The 16369-nt window shown below is 37.1% G+C and overlaps 1 protein-coding gene and 1 long non-coding RNA gene across 17 annotated transcripts in view; one reads left to right on the forward strand and one right to left on the reverse strand.

Moving 5' to 3' along the window:
* The window catches only part of LPP (LIM domain containing preferred translocation partner in lipoma), a 726282-nt gene that overhangs the window by 461952 nt on the left and 247961 nt on the right, over positions 1-16369 (forward strand). The window lies entirely within an intron of this gene.
* The window catches only part of LOC107970867 (uncharacterized), a 71093-nt gene that overhangs the window by 40440 nt on the left and 14284 nt on the right, over positions 1-16369 (reverse strand). The window contains exon 3 of the long non-coding RNA XR_008547186.2: positions 975-1121. This is a non-coding gene — a long non-coding RNA (uncharacterized LOC107970867). The remainder of the gene's footprint in view (positions 1-974; positions 1122-16369) is intronic.

The following is a 16369-nucleotide window of genomic DNA, read 5'->3' on the forward strand; positions in this document are numbered from 1 at the left end:
AACCATCAGACATAGAAGCGATTTTCAGAATCATAAGTCTTAACCCCTTACATTTACAGATGAGAAAACTGAGGCCTGAAGAGTTACAATGACTTTCAGAGTTATGTGGTTAGTAAATGACCTCATGTGAATGCAAAATGTAACTCTTCTATTCTGCAGTTCTTCTCTACATTGGTTAAGAATAGTTCAAGACAGAGGAGGTCAGAAGTAAGTGACCTTTAAAAGGTGTAATAATAACTATTGTCAGAATGATCTTATTTCCTATCTTTAGAACCCCATCATCAGTTTTGTAAGGCCACTGAATAATAGAAAATGGTTCCGATTCTGGTGCTCCCTATTCTGTCTCACAGCTGCTCCTGTGAAAACACTCGTTCATGGGCTCTGTGTAATTTTGACTCAGTCCATAATCTCTCTATCCTGATTTTAAAAGTTATCATCAGAATGGATGTGCTGGTATACTAAGAAATGTCTGTGAATATTATTTATTTATTTTACTTATCTAATCATTTTCATAGATTTGGTTGTTTAAAAATACCCCAGGTCTCAAATCCCTTTGGAAAGTTCAGCAAATCATTTTAACAGGTAATTCTGGCAATATGTAATTCTTTGTGTTTACAGAGTGAGAGAACTTCTATTTATCAGTGTTTTTTCTTTGTTTTGTTTTACTTCAGTTCTAAGCAAAGCAGTTATTTTGCTTATTGACATATTGATATATTCCTTTGGGAATCTCATTTCTTTCTTGGCCAGCTACAAACACTCATACTGTCCAATTTCAACAAGAGACTATGGTTATTCTCTTCTTCACCAAACAAAGAAATTTGAACCATTATTGATAAATAATTTCTGGTGAATATTAAAGCTTTGAAATGTTTTGCACACAGAGTGTTAGGAAGTGTCTTAGAGTGAAAGACACTATTTTTACTACTATAGTATCAAAAGTGCCATTGTCCCACATACAAAGATTTACTTGTTACCTTAGTTCTTTGATTTTCTGGAGTACAGCAACCCCAACTTTTAGAAGTACTCTTAACAAATGATACGGTGTTTGATCTGTTTCATCTTTGGACTTCAGAGAATGATCTTCAAATAATACAGTTTGGTTTATTTCAGAAGGTTGCTTCCTTAAAACAAAATTTTGAAAATATGAGATAATAACATTTAACTTCTTTTTCAATCACTTATAAAATTTACGAAACACTCTCATATAAGAAAAACTCTGTAAGTTGTTCAGAGGCAACTTCTTTAGTATCCTACCAATACTGAATACCTAAGGGAGGGTAAGAACTGACGTCGCCTCACTGCCAGCCCAGTGTTCTTTCCACTCTGTGAAACTTGCCTCCATTTGTAGCTGTCTGTGTTTGTATATGTTAGCTCTATTTTGTGTAGAGTTGTCCAAACATAAGATATTCCTTTGGCGCAGAGTTTAGAGACTAAAACTTCTGAGTAGTATTTCTGGGACATAACATATATTTAACATTATTTGAAACCCAAGATTCAGTCAACATTGCTATTAAGAGTTAAGGAGCTGAAACTGTGCACACCCTAAATCTGAATTCAAGATAAAAGGTCCCTTGTTATTCAGTCTTTATAAGTGTTTGATATATTTATGCCTCCTCAAATATGACACCATCTTTTTTTAAATTCACATTTAAAGATGATTGTAAAACAAGAAGGATAAGGTATAAGTGTGGTAGTTGTTTTATTTATGGATTTATCAGTTAGCTGTTACTTATTTTTTGTGGTTCATAATGCAATTTTAACATAAGTCTGAATAAGTTTACTATAGATGATATTAGTAGGTTTTACCAGAGGAAACCATGCTTTTTTATTTTTTTTTTTTCTTTTTCTTTGAGACAGAGTGTCACTCTTGTCGCCCAGGCTGGAGTGCAGTGGTGCAATCTGGGCTCACTGCAACCTCTGCCTCCCAGGTTCAAGTGATTCTCCTGTCTCAGCCTCCCAAGTAGCTGGGATTACAGGCATCTGCCACCAGGCCCAGCTAATTTTTGTATTTTTGGTAGAGACGGGGTTTTACCATGTTGGCTAGGTTGGTCTCGAACTCCTGACCTCAGGTGATCCACTCACCTTGGCCTCCCAAAGTGTTGGGATTTCAGGTGTGAGCCACCGCGCCTGGACAGAAACCATGCTTTATAATCCTGCTACCCACCCCATCCAAAGCACACAAAATATTAGTTAAGTAAGCTACTAGAAGACAACTGAGGCTGGTGGTCTCTGCAGGGGCAGAAAAATGGGAACTGGAGAGGAGTTCAGGAAGGCAGCCCAGAGAATATGAAGCAGGACCCAGCACACAACAGCCTGTGGGCCACATGTCACTTGCCACCTGATTTTGTAAATAATGTTTGCTTGAAATACAGCCATACTCGCTTCATTCCGTATTATCAATGGCTGCTCTCACACTACAACAGCAGAGCTGAGAAGATGCAACAGAGACCGTATGGCCTACAGATATTAAAACATTTTCTGTATATCATTTTACAGAAAAACATTGTTGACTGCTGGTCAAAAATATGGGAAGAACTTCATGAAATTTAGATTCTTATTAAAAGTTCTTGAACATCCCTGAACTATTTAATATTATTTCTTGTCCAGCAGATCCTGAATCTTAAATTAGAAGTTGTTGTGACAGTAAGTGGAAATTTTCAGGAAAGGAAGACAGAATATCAAAATCAAAAATTAACATGCTATGTGCAAAATAGGTTCTATATCCCTCCTTTTTTTCCCACCCTGGTAAACTCTTATTTAAACTTCAAGATCTGTCTCTAATATTAACTTCTTGGAGAAGTTTGACCATTCTTCCAGTTCCCACATATTATTAGCTTATCTTTCCTCTGATTTTTTCTCATAGCATTTTTTCATTCATTTACTAAAATATGCACTAAAATATGCACCTCATTCAGTATTTTTATATAATAACATTTTAAGATAATTTGCATACAATATAATCACCCATTTAAATTAAATGGCGATTAAATTAATTTAATTTAACACAATTAAATTATTTTTAGTATATTCACAGTATATTTTACTGTATTCTTAAATATAGTATATGTGCAATCATTATCACAGTCAATTTCTTTACATCAGGAAGAAATCCTCTACCAATGAGCAGTGACTTTTCTTTTTCCCCAAACCCTCTAAGTCTAGGTAACCACGAATTTAATATCTGTATCTACAGATTTAACAATTTTGGACATTTGGAATAATACTATATATAGTCTTTTGTTACTGGATTCTTAATATAATATTTTCAATTTCCATTCATGTTGTAGCATATGTGATTGCTGTATTCCTTTTTATTGCTGAATAATATTCCATTGTATGAATACATCACATTATATTTATATTTTCATCCATTGATGAACATTTGAGGTTTTTCTATCTTTTGGCTATTATAAATAATGCTTCTATCAATATTTGAGTAGACATATGTTTTCAGTTTTCTTGGGTATACAACTAAAAGTGGGATTGCTGAGTCACATGGTAATTTAATGTTCAACATTTTGAGGAACTGCTGAAATGCTTTCCAATGGGGCTACCCCATTTTCCATTCCCACCAGCAGGGTATGAGGATCTCATTTTCTCTGCAACCTCCCACCGCATTTGATTTTATTCATATTATGTGTCTATCTCTCAAATACAAATCCATGTTCTTCAAGAGTGGAAACCATGTCTGTTTCAGTTTTGTTTCTGTATGCCTAATATAGTACATTGCATGTATCAGGCACTCATGAATAAATGAAAGAGTCAACCAACAAGTGAAATAACATCTACTGAATTGACATGGAACCACATAGAGTTCCTATTATCAAGAGTTGTTGGGTTGATGGGTGCAGAAAACCACCATGGCACGTGTATACCTGTGTTAAGAAACCTGCACGTTCTGCACGTGTACCCCAGAACTTAAATTTTTTGAAAAAAGCAATTTTATTCCAAAAAAAAAAGAGTTGTTTATGTGGGCTTAAATAGCTGTGCTTTTATAAATGTTATTTTTTTTTAATTTCAGCTTTTATTTTAGATACAGGGGATACGTGTGTGGGATTACTACAGGGGTAATTGGACCCAGGTGGTAAGCATAGTATCCAATAGGTAATTTTTCAGCCTGTGCCCTCTCCCTTCCTCCCCGTCTGGTAGTCTGTGGTGTCTGTTATTCTCAAGTTTATGTCCGTGTGTGCTCAGTGTTTAGCTCCCACTCATAAGTGAGAATATGTGATATTTGGCTTTCTGTCCCTGCATCAATTTGCTTAGGATTATGGCCTCTAGCTCCATCTATGTTGCTGCAAAGGACATGATTTCATGATTTTTTTTGACTGCACAGTATTTCATAGTTTATATGTACCACATTTTTAAAAATCTAGTCTACCATTTCCAGCTGTGTTCTTCATCTTTCTACCATTCACATCCTAGTGCGTGTAACCGATAAATTAGTATTCATTTAGATGGACTCCATTTTATTTTATTTTATTTTTTTTGAGATGGGGTCTCATTCTGTCGCCCAGGCTGGATTGCAGTGGTGCAGTCTTGGCTTACTATAACCTCCGCCTCTGGGTTCAAGTGATTCTCCTGCCTCAGCCTCCTGAGTAGCTGGGATTACAGGCATGCAGCACCACGCCCAGCTAATTTTTGTATGTTTAGTAGAGATGGGGTTTCGCATTGTTAGCCAGGCTGGTCTCAAACTCCTGACCTCAGGTGATCCACCCACTGTGGCCACCCGAAGTGCTGGGATTACAGGCTGGGATTACACCACTATTTTTTAATGGCATTTTAGCAGTTAAAAACTGAATGCTCTAAAAGTCAGGGATGGCATGGGCACAGGTGAAAGATGAAAGTTTTGTCTATTTCTATGATGAAATCAGTTGGGTTAACAAGAGCATTCTTCTAAGCAGCTAGAGATTCTGTTGGTCTCATCCAGCCATCACCCAGATGGCAATACAACCAGTAAAAGGCAGATAATGGTATCTGTTTTTGCAGACTTTATGTTCACACCAGTGTCACTCATCTTAACCTGGACTCTTGTCATCAGCTTGATATTTCCTCACTTTCCTCTTTCTCCCCTTTTCAAGTTATAGCTGTGCCTTGACATGACTTACCCAATACTCTGTATTCTCTTCGTGTTCATTAATAGGCTCATTTTCCAGAACTAATATTGGGGCATTTCAAGGACTTTTTACGTAGCACATGAGCTGCTTACAACGTAATTCTGTCTAGTTGGGACATATGTCATTTAGCCACATTGTTTATGGCATTACCACAGCCAAGCATATATTAGTTTCATAGTAATTTCTAGGGAAAAAAATGTGGAGGAAATATGTGGTTTTTGTTATACTTGCAATGTTACTATATTACTGCATTTTTTAAAGTTTTGATTTCAATAAATACCTAACATATATTTTCAGATGCCAAAGGACATACAATGATGAACAAAAACTCAGCTCATCCTCAAAATCGATATGTATTATTGGTGATGCTGGACTCCACCCACTCATAGATGTTTTTCATTATTGTGAAATATTACTTTTTGGAAAAAGAGAGCTGGGCCAGGCACAGTGGCTCACACCTGTAATCTCAGCACTTTGGGAGACCGAGGCAGGCAGATCATGAGGTCAGGAGTTCGAGACCAGCCTGACCAACATGGTGAAACCCTGTCTCTACTAAAAATACAAAAATTAGCCGGGCGTGGTGGTGCATGCCTGTAATTCCAGCTACTCAGGAGGCTGAGGCAGGGGAATTGCTTGAACCTGAGAGGTGGAGGCTGCAGTGAGCCCAGATCATACCACTGCACTCCAGCCTGGGTGACAGAGAGAAACTCCATCTTAAAAAAAAAAAAAAAAAAAGAGAGAGCTAACATCTTCACTTTTTAAGGAAATAGACATTGCCCCCATGATTAGATACGTATGGATGACTAGATCATTTAAAACAAAAATTACATAAGGGCTTAAAGAGTGGCTCTTAAGTGTAAATGCTAGGAAGCACCCAATTAGTTATTATTTCCTGTATGTGTTGCCTTTATGGACATTGGTTCATATAGCCTCAAAAAGTCTATGAAGATACTTTTTTTTTTTTTTTTTTGAAAGAGAGTGTCACTCTATCTCCCAGGCTGGGGTGCAGTGGCACAATCTCAGCTCACTTCAACCTCTGCCTCCCAGGTTCAGGTGATTCTCCTGCCTCAGCCTCCAGAGTAGGTGGGATTACAAGCATGCACCACCATAACCAGCTAATTTTTGTACTTTTAATAGAGACAGGGTTTCACTATGTTGGCCAGGCAGGTCTTGAACTCCTAACCTCAAGTGGCCCACCCGCCTTGGCCCCCCAAAGTGCTGGGATTACAGGCATGAGCCACTGTGCCCGGCTGAATATACTATAAACATCTTGATTTTTTTACTGAGTCAGAAACTGAGAAAGGGAAAAAATTACTTGCTGAAGACTGCATGCCTCAAGTTTATACCCATTATACTACACTGCCTGTTTGTGAAAATATGTTTTAAAAAATTATCACTGCTGTGCAGCAACTCAAATTGTCACTGCTGTGCAGCAACTCAACTTTAAGTCTTAAATCTAGTTATCTTTTATCTTGAGCAGGACATATATGTTAAGCAGCTGAGGATGCTCCTTAACATGAGGCCATTGGGCGGGTGTGTGCCAGACAATCCTCCTAGTTGTTTCTCTAATACAGAGCTTCAGGTCATCTCTTCCTTTTTCATCTTCTAGCCTGCCCTGGCCAAGTACCTATGAATCAGCCGGCAAGGCGAGGGGTGTATTTGGTGGGCTATAGAGTGGAATTAAGCAGAATATCAAAAATTTTAGCCAATAACATTGAACCTCAAAGAGGAAAGTACTGCTGAGTTCTGATAGATACAAGACAAGCTAAAGACCTCCTTAGCTCCATTGTTCTGCATCAGCACAATATGTCCTAGTGAGAAGGAAAGACGTAGCAAAACTAAAAATGACCTGTTTTTCAAGAGCAATGTCTTTTCACCCAAACTTGTGAACTGCTTGCCAAAAGTCAGGACTAACATTGTTTTGTACATTTGCATTAAAAGAAATTATATCACCGTTGAAGAGCTGATCAGAGAAAGCGTATAGGAAAAAGGAAATGTTAAAATAAGCTGTAAAATCCAGCCCATTTATATCTGGAGTTTAGAGGCAGTCTAACAAAATGAATGTTCCATTTACTAATCACATTTGCCATTTATTCAAAACAAACATGGCTTGAGAGAGGATTAAATAAACATCCAAAAACTGTCGTTCTTGAAACCTTCGGATAGAACATTGAGTTGCATTCCTGCAGGAGAAATGCCAAGTGAGTGAGCCTAGTCCAAGTTTGTTTAGAAAGCCATATTTGGGAGAACCACGGAAGTGCGAACCTGATCATGTGAAAAGCCCAGGACTGTTCAGCCTTCTGTGGCAGTTCTGTGAGTTCTAGTACCAGACTATTAATAGGGAGTCAAGTAGAAATATCCTTCCTTCCCCTCCCTCCCTCCTTCCCTTCCCTTCCTTCCTTTTCCCTTTCCCTTTCGCTTTCCCTTTCCCTTTCCCTTTCCCTTTCCCTTCCCCTTCCCCTTCTCCTTCTCCTTCTCCTTCCTTCCTTCCTTCCTTCCTTCCTTCCTTCCTTCCTTCCTTCCTCCCTTCCTTCTCTCTTCTTTGGTGTGCTGAGAATAATCTGCAGACAGTGACTCTACAGATAAGGTTGCAAATATTTTCCCTTCCTTCCTTCCTTCCTTCCTTCCTTTCCTTCCTTCCTTCCTTCCTTTCTTCTTTCCTTCTTCCTTTTCTTTCTTTTTTAACCACATGATTTCTATTTCCTTTAGCAAGATGTTATCATGTGAGGGAAGTCTTAGATTTCTATATCCCTTTATTCTTAGTGTTAGCATTTCTTATTAAAGACAGATATCTAGTTTTCTATTTTAAGGGTTAACTAATTTCAGTCATAAAAATGTCCTAGAAATTAAGACATAACTTTGTCAATAATCTTCTAGAACATAATAGCTACCCCAAAATATTTGTTCAATGATGGGAAATTCATTGATATTTAGACCTTCAGAGATGAAATAAATATGTTGCCTTTGCTTTTCAAAGATGCCATCTTGCCCATTCATAAGAAAACTAAGACCCACGGAATGACTACCCAAGGCCTCACAGTATAATTAGGACTTTAACAAAAATCCATAAAACCTCTGGTATTGGGATATTTAAGATAATACATTGATATATACTTTATCACTGTCTTTGATAAAATAACAGTAAAACCATTTTAATGGGACACATTTTTATAACCATTGTGAATTTGGTCCTCAAAAAAGAACTCACTGAGATGATGAGATAATGCATATTCATCCTCTTTTACAGATGATGAAACATTTCAGAGAAGGCAAGTCAGTTTTCCAATTTTTCATACTATATAGATCATTGAATCTTTGTCCCTTATATACAGAATCAACAATATGAAATATGTGGAACTTGAAATCATAGTTTCCAACTTTTCTGCCTATAGAATGCCCGTTTCCAGTTGCTTAACATTTAGATTGATAAATATGAAATTCATTAAACAGGAAACTGAATAAGAGACCTGGACTAATATTTAGGTATTACTTAGTATTCCATCCAAGAAGTGTCTGCAGACAGTGACTCCATAGATGATAAGGTTGCACATATTTCAGAAGCCAAATAAATGTTGTGATTAAATGATTCAAGTCTGTTAACCATTTGGTAGTTATGATGTAAATGGCTGTTAAATGGAAAGCATTTGTAAAAATGTATGTGCAAAAAGAAAGGATTTCTAACAAACCGAATGGGCCTTACCTATTTTAGTTAATACTCTCAATAATGAGCAGTGAGATTAATTTATAAGTATGTGTGTGTGTGTTAAGATATATTCACATTTTATGAGACCTGAAGCTTTGAAGCTTATCACTTTGGGAATAACTTCTGTATGCATAAAAGTATTATATTATTTCGGTAGGACTGCTATAACAAAATACAGTCAGCCCTTCATATTCAAGTAGCCTGCATTCAGAATTCAACCAACTGCCAATGGAAAGTGTTTGTAAAAAATAAGAAGTAACAATACAATATTAGAAAATACTACAAATTTCAAAATACAATATAACAAGTATTTACCTAGCATTTACATTGTATTGGGTATTTTAACTAATCTAGAGATTATTTAAACTATGTAAGAGGATATGTGTAGGTTACATATATAGCATATCATATATATAAGGGATTTGAGCATCCATAGATTTTGGCATCTGCATGGAGTCCTAGAACTGATCCCCTGCAGATATGAAGGGACAACTGTACCACAAACTGAGTGACATAAACTACAGATTTTTTTTTCCTCACAATTCTAGAGGCTAGAAGTCTGAGATCAAGGTACTGACAAGGTTGCTTTCCTCTAAGAGCTTTCTCCTTGGATAAAAATGGCCACCTTCTCTCTGTGTCCTCACATGGTCTTTCCCCTGCTTCTCTGTGTCCTAGTCCCTCTTTTTATAAGGACAACTCCAGTCGTATTGGATTAAGGTCCACCCTAGTGCTCTCATTTTAACTTAATGGCCTCTTTAAAGGCCCTTTCTCCAAATACAGTCACAATCTGAGATACTAGGGGTTAGGACTTCAACATATTAATTTGAAGGGAGACATGACTCAGCTCATAACAATTATGTAGGCAAATGAATATTTATTTTAAATGACAGAGGAAATGCAACATGTTATAAATTAATAAAAGCTATGAAATACCTCAAAAATCACATTAATAAAAGCTATGAAATACCTCAAAAATCACAAAAATCTTGAAAAATAACATTCTTATGAATTAAATTCCAATTACTTTTTCTTACATTTTTTAGCAGCATATTCATTGATTAACTAACTGTACAACCTAATTTCATAATATTTTCTGCAGAGAGAATACAAAGATAATTTCATGCTGAGAGTTTATTACTACCAGTCCTGCCTTACAACAGGTCCTTAAGGGAATGATAAGCATGAAAGACTGTTACCTACTTCTACAAGGACACCTTTAAGTACATAGCCTGCTAACACTATAAAGCAACTATACTATCAAGTCTACATAAGAACCAGGTAACAACATGATGGCAAGATCAAATGCTTATATATCAGTATTAATCTTGAATTTATGTGGGCTAAATGCCCCACTTAAAGGACACCGAGTGTCAAATTGGATGAAGGAGCAAGGCCCAACTCTATGCTGTTTTCCAGAGTCCCATCTCACATGCAGTGACACCTTTAGGCTCAGAATAAAGGGATGGAGAAAGATCTATCAAGCAAATGGAAAACAAAATAAAGCAGAGGTTGCTATTCTATTTCAGACAAAACAGACTGTAAACCAACAATGATTCAAAAGGACAAAAAAAGGGCATTACCTAATGATAAAGGGTTCAATTCAACAAGAAGACTTAACAGTTCTAAGTATGTATGCACCCAGCAAGGGAGCACCCAGATTTATAAAACAGGTTATTAGAGAACTACAATAGTGGGAGACTTGAACACTCCACTGACATTTCTAGAGAGATCACTAAAGCAGAAAACCAACAAAGATATTTGGGACTCAACACTTGACCAAATGGACCTATGAGACATCTACAGAATATTTCACCCAACAACAACAGAATAAACATTCTTCTCATCTGCACATGACACACACTCTAAGATTGACTACACACCCATTCATAAAGCAATTCTCAAAGAATTCAAAATAACTGACATCATACCAACCACATTCTCAGACCGCAGTGCAATAAAAATATAAGTCAATACTAAGATCTCTCAAAACCATGCAATTACATGGAAATTAAACAACTTGTTCCTGAATGACTTTTGACTAAAGAATGAAATTAAGGCAGAAATAAAAAAAATCCTTTGAAACTAATGAAAACAGATACAACATACCAGAGAACACAGCTAAAGCAGTATTAAGAAAAATGTTTGTAGAGACAAACACCTACATCTGTAAGTTAGAAAAATCTCAACAACCTAACATCACACCTAGAGGAACTAGAAAAACAAGACCAAACTAACTCCAAAGTTGATAGAAGAAAATAAATAGTTAAAATCAGAGCTGAACTGAACAAAATTCTGATATGAAAACCATACAAAAGATCACTAAAACCAAAAGCTGGTTTTTTTTGCAAGAATAAATAAGATTGTCAGACTACTAGCTAGATTAATAAAGAACAAACAAAGAGAACCAAATAAACGCACTCTGAAATGACAAAGGGTACATTACCACCAACCCCACAGCAATACAAAAAACCCTCAGCGACTCTTATGAACAGCACTGCAGACATACATTAGAAAACCTAGAAGAAATGAATAAATTCCTGGAAACATAAAACCTCACAAGATTGAAGCAGGAAGACATTAAAATCCTGAATAGACCAATAATGAGTTCCAAAATTGAATCAGTTATAAAAAACCTACCAACCAGTAAAAGTTCTGGATAGACCAGATGGATTCCCAGCTGAATTCTACCAGATGTAATAAGAATTGCTGGTACCAATCGTACTAAATAGTTTCCAAAAATCGAGGAGGAGGGACTCCTCCCTCAATCATTCTATAACGCCAGCATCATTCTGATACCAAAACCTGACAGAGATAGAACAACCAAAAGTGAAAACTTCAGGCCAATATCCTTGATGAACATAGACACAAAAATCTTCAACAAAATACTAGCAAATTGAATCCAGCAGCACATCAAAGAGCTAATTCAACCCAATCAAATAGGCTTTAGCCATAGGTTGCAAAATTGGTTCACCATACACAAATCAATGAATGTGATTCATCACATAAAAGAACTAAAGACAAAAAACCACATGGTCATCTCAACAGATGCAAAAAAGGGTTTTGGTAAAATTCAACATCGCTTCATGTTAAAAACCCTCAACAACTTGAAATTGAAGGAACATACTTCAAAATAATAAGAACCGTCTATGTCAAACCCTCAGCCTGCATCATACTGAACAGGCAAAAGCTGGAAGCACTCCCCTTGAGAACTGGAACAAGACAAGGATGCCCACTTCCACCACTCCTATTCAACATAGTACTGGAAATTCTAGAGCTCCAAATAGAAAGAGAGAAAGTCAGACTATTTCTGTTTGCAGATGATGTCATGGTATACCTAGAAAACCCCATAGACTCTGCCTAAAAGCTCCTTGATCTGATAAACAACTTCAGCAAAGTTCTAGACAGAAAATAAGTGCACAAAAATCAGTAGCCTTTCTATATACCAATAATGTCCAAACTGAGACCCAAATCAGGAACACAATCCCATTCACAGTAGCCACAGAAAGAATAAGACACCTAGGAATACAGCTAACCAGGGAGGTGAAAGATCTCTATAATGAGAATTATAAAACACAGCTGAAATAAATCAGAGATGAAACAAAGATATGGAAAATCATTTCATGTTCACGGATAGGAAAAAAATCAATATTGTTAAAATTTTGGGCAGTCATACTGGCCGAAGCAATTTATAGATTCAGTGGTATTCCTGTCAAACTACCAATATTATCTTTCACAGAATTAGAAAAAAAAAAACTATTTTAAAATTTATATGGAACCACAAAGAGCCCAAATAGGCAAAGCAATGCTAAGCAGAAAGGACAAAGCCGGAGTCATCACAGTACCTGACTTCAAATTAAACTGCAAGACTGCAGTAACTAAAGCTTCATGGTACTGGTACAAAAACAGACACATAAACCAGTGAAAGTAGCTAGAGAAACCTAGTAATCATGCTGCACACCTACAACCATTGATATTCAACATTTGTCAACTCAAGATGGATTAAAGACTTAAACGTAAGACCTAAATCTATAAAAATCTTAGAAGAAAACCTAGGAAATTCTATTCTAGAAATACTATTCTAGGCCTTGGCAAAAATTTCATAGGAGGTCTCCGAAAGCAATTGCAACAAAAACAAAAATTGACAAGTGAGACCTAATTAAAGAGCTTCTGCAGCACAGCAAAACAAACTATCAACAGAGTAAACAGCCTATAGAATACGAGAAAATATTTGCAAACTATGCATCTGACAGAAGTCTGATATTGAGAATCTATATGGAACTCAAACAAATCAGCAAGCAAAAAGCATCCCCATTTAAAAATGGGCAAAGGACATGAACAGACATTTCTAAAAGATGTGCAATTAACCAACAAGCATATGAAAAAATGCTCAACATCAGTAATCATTAGACAAATGCAAATCAAAAACACAATGAGATTCCCTCTGACACCACTCAGAATGGCTATTATTAAAAAGTCAAAATTAATAGATGTTGGCAAGGTTGTGGTGAAAAGGGAATGCTTGTGCACTCCTGTTGGGAATGTAAATTAGTTCAGTCTCACTGTGGAAAGCAGTTCAGGGATTTCTCAAAGAATGTAAACTAGAACTACCATTTGACCTAGCAATCCCATTACTGGGTATATACCTAAAGGAATATAAATTGTTCTATTAAGTTGGTGCAAAAGTAATTGTGGTTTCTGCCATTAAAAGTAATGGCAGAAACCTAATGAAAAGACAAATGCACTTGTATGTTCATTGCAGCACTATTCAAAATAGCAAAGACCTGGGGTCAACCTAAATGCCCATCAATAATAGACTGGGTAAGGAAAATGTGGTATGTATGCACCATGGAATACTGTGCAGCCATGAAAAGAGTGAGATCATGTCCTTTGCAGGGACATGGATGGAGCTGGAGGCCATTATTCTTAGCAAACTAACATGAACGGAAAACCAAATACCACATGTTTTCACTTGTAAGTGGGAGCTAAACACTGAATACACATGGTCACCAAGAGGGGAACAATAGACACTAGGACATACTTGGTGTAGAGGCTAGGAGAAGGGTGAAGGTCGAAAAACTATCTATTGGGTACTGTGTTCACTACCTGGGTGATGAAATAGTTTGTACACCAAACCCCTGGGACACACAACTTACCGATGTAACAAACCTGCACAGTATCCCCTGAAACAAAAATAAAAGTTGAAAAAGAAAGAAAATAATTTTATACTTAGAAAAAAAATTATCTTTCTTCTAGCCTGAGTGATAAACATTTTTTATTATAGTTTTAAAAGTTTGGAAAACTGCCTTTAATCTGCACAACTTTTATTAGTATTGTTGTTTGAAATTTAAGATAATCAAATTTGGGGACACTCCTATAAAGTTTCTTTTATTTGTGAGCTATTACAACACCCTTACTCTTACTGCAGGTTCATAGCTGATGAGTTCTATTTTGGGCAATTAGCATCAAAAAGAAAAATCAAGTCGGCAGTGCATTTATAATTGTGTTCAGTGCATTACTAAGCACATTCCTAAAGAGAAAGTATCTCCATTTGCATCATCGAAAACCAAGTAGTACTCCACATGTATAGTTTTACACATCTGACTATTGGTTGAATTTCCAGCAGACTCAATTGCTGTCTCTATGCATTTTACTCCTATTTCTCTCCTCTACTAGTCTAATTTCCATGCTGGGTGTTATAGGACACATTAATGACATGTGACTTCTGGTCCCACAAGTCTGTGTCACAGAGCTAGGACAGTAATGGGCCCAGGCACATTGAAGCATTCCAGGAACTCATTCCTATACAATGACGATGGGTGATGACTTAAGCACACACCATAGTGACTGCAGACCATGTAGATATATCCCATGACACTCAGCTAAATGTCTCCCTGACTCAACCTTTCTTAACCAGTCTCAAAGGTCACATGTTGATTCTAACATTTCCCTACATGAGCGTACACAGAAGACAGAGTAGAAGAACCATAGTGAACATACAGCTTGGGCCCCTCCCAAGACCTTAGTAGGGGCCAGTGTACATGAGGGCCCCTGAAGCTTCATTTCCTTCCTCGTCAAAGCATGTTTATTTAAAAGTATTTATTTTACTCTGGATACTTCCTCAGAAATAGTTATTCCTTTCCTTTTTTCCCTCCCTCTCTCCTTACCTCTGTCTTTTCCTCAAACATTTATTTAGTGTATAGTATATTCTAGACCCTATGTTGAAGAATAAGATACATATGCTGATGTCTACAGCACTGCGTAGAAAGTAATGGGTAACCTAAGTGGTTACAAATAAAATCTACTAGCTATCCTGGTGATTTAAAGGCCACCTTCAGCTGAATGTTCAGGAAAACCTTTATGAGGAAGTAGCATTTGATCTAACCTATAGGACCGGTAGGATAGGGCCTGGGTGGGGAGACTGGGAGATGGAAAGGCATTCCAGTGTGCTGGTGCTGCACATGGTGGGACTTCTATCACATGTATTCTCTATCTGTAACAGTTAAAGTTTTTTGGTTACTTGGCCTGGGTAATGGCAAAGCAAATGTACTAAAAGAAACTCTGGTTTTGTGGCCACCTCAGTTCCTTTGGAGAATGTCCTCTCTCAGCTGAAGCTGAGAACATCCAGTCACATTTCTGTTCTGGAACCCCTTAAGCTGTTTCTGTGACAACATCTGAAAGAGTTAAGCTTTATCCAAGTCACCAGAAAAGGGCTTACGTTAACTGTTTCACTAAGACTCTACGTTTCAATACTAACACTTACGGACAAGTGGAAGGTATTCTTCAGTTGTATTTGGTAGTTCTTCTGTAGCGCCCCTTTTGTCTTCCTCCATTTCTCTCTTGCTAGCCCTCAACTCTACCCCACGTTCGTTTTCATTATCTTTTTTCTCATCCCCCATTTGCTGCTTATTTGTTTATTCTGGTGGCTCTTCTCTCTCTCATAGATGACATAGAAGCATGGCCTTCCTTTTGAACTTTCCTTGACCCAGAGGGAGAAAAGTCTAACATACTATATTATTTATGCAATCTGAGGAAAGTTGTTGGCCAGCCATCACCCAGTGTGACCTAGTGACAGAACTAGTAGGGATATCTGAGTGTTCAGTCTTTGAATGATTCTTCCAAGTCATATAGATGTGTTGATTACTTCAATCTTGAACAAGATATGTTGTCACTATCATACTGGGCTATGAGTACTTGAGAACAGGGAACTGTGCAGTAAAATTCACCACATATGGTGGTAGCACACAGGCATCAACCAGTCTAAACAGAACCCACCCGGGTCACCTCCCACATCACTGCTAAGACACAGTTCTTTACATAGACCATGTAAATGCTGTTGTGTTGTTTTGTCAAGGCTTCTATCACTCTTCTTGCTGTAATTTGAGAAGCAAAAGCATTAATAACCAGTTACTTACATAGCTGGTATTGTAAGGCTTACTGGTGGCAGACAGCATTCCTGTGAGCAGTATTAGCACACCTCTCGATGAGAATGGCTGTGAACTACATTCTTTGGAGTAACAATAAGAAAGACTATACAAACCCTGGTCCTCTGTCT

The sequence above is a fragment of the Pan troglodytes genome, chromosome 2 (assembly GCF_028858775.2).
Source record: "Pan troglodytes isolate AG18354 chromosome 2, NHGRI_mPanTro3-v2.0_pri, whole genome shotgun sequence".
Taxonomy (NCBI): Eukaryota; Metazoa; Chordata; class Mammalia; order Primates; family Hominidae; genus Pan; species Pan troglodytes.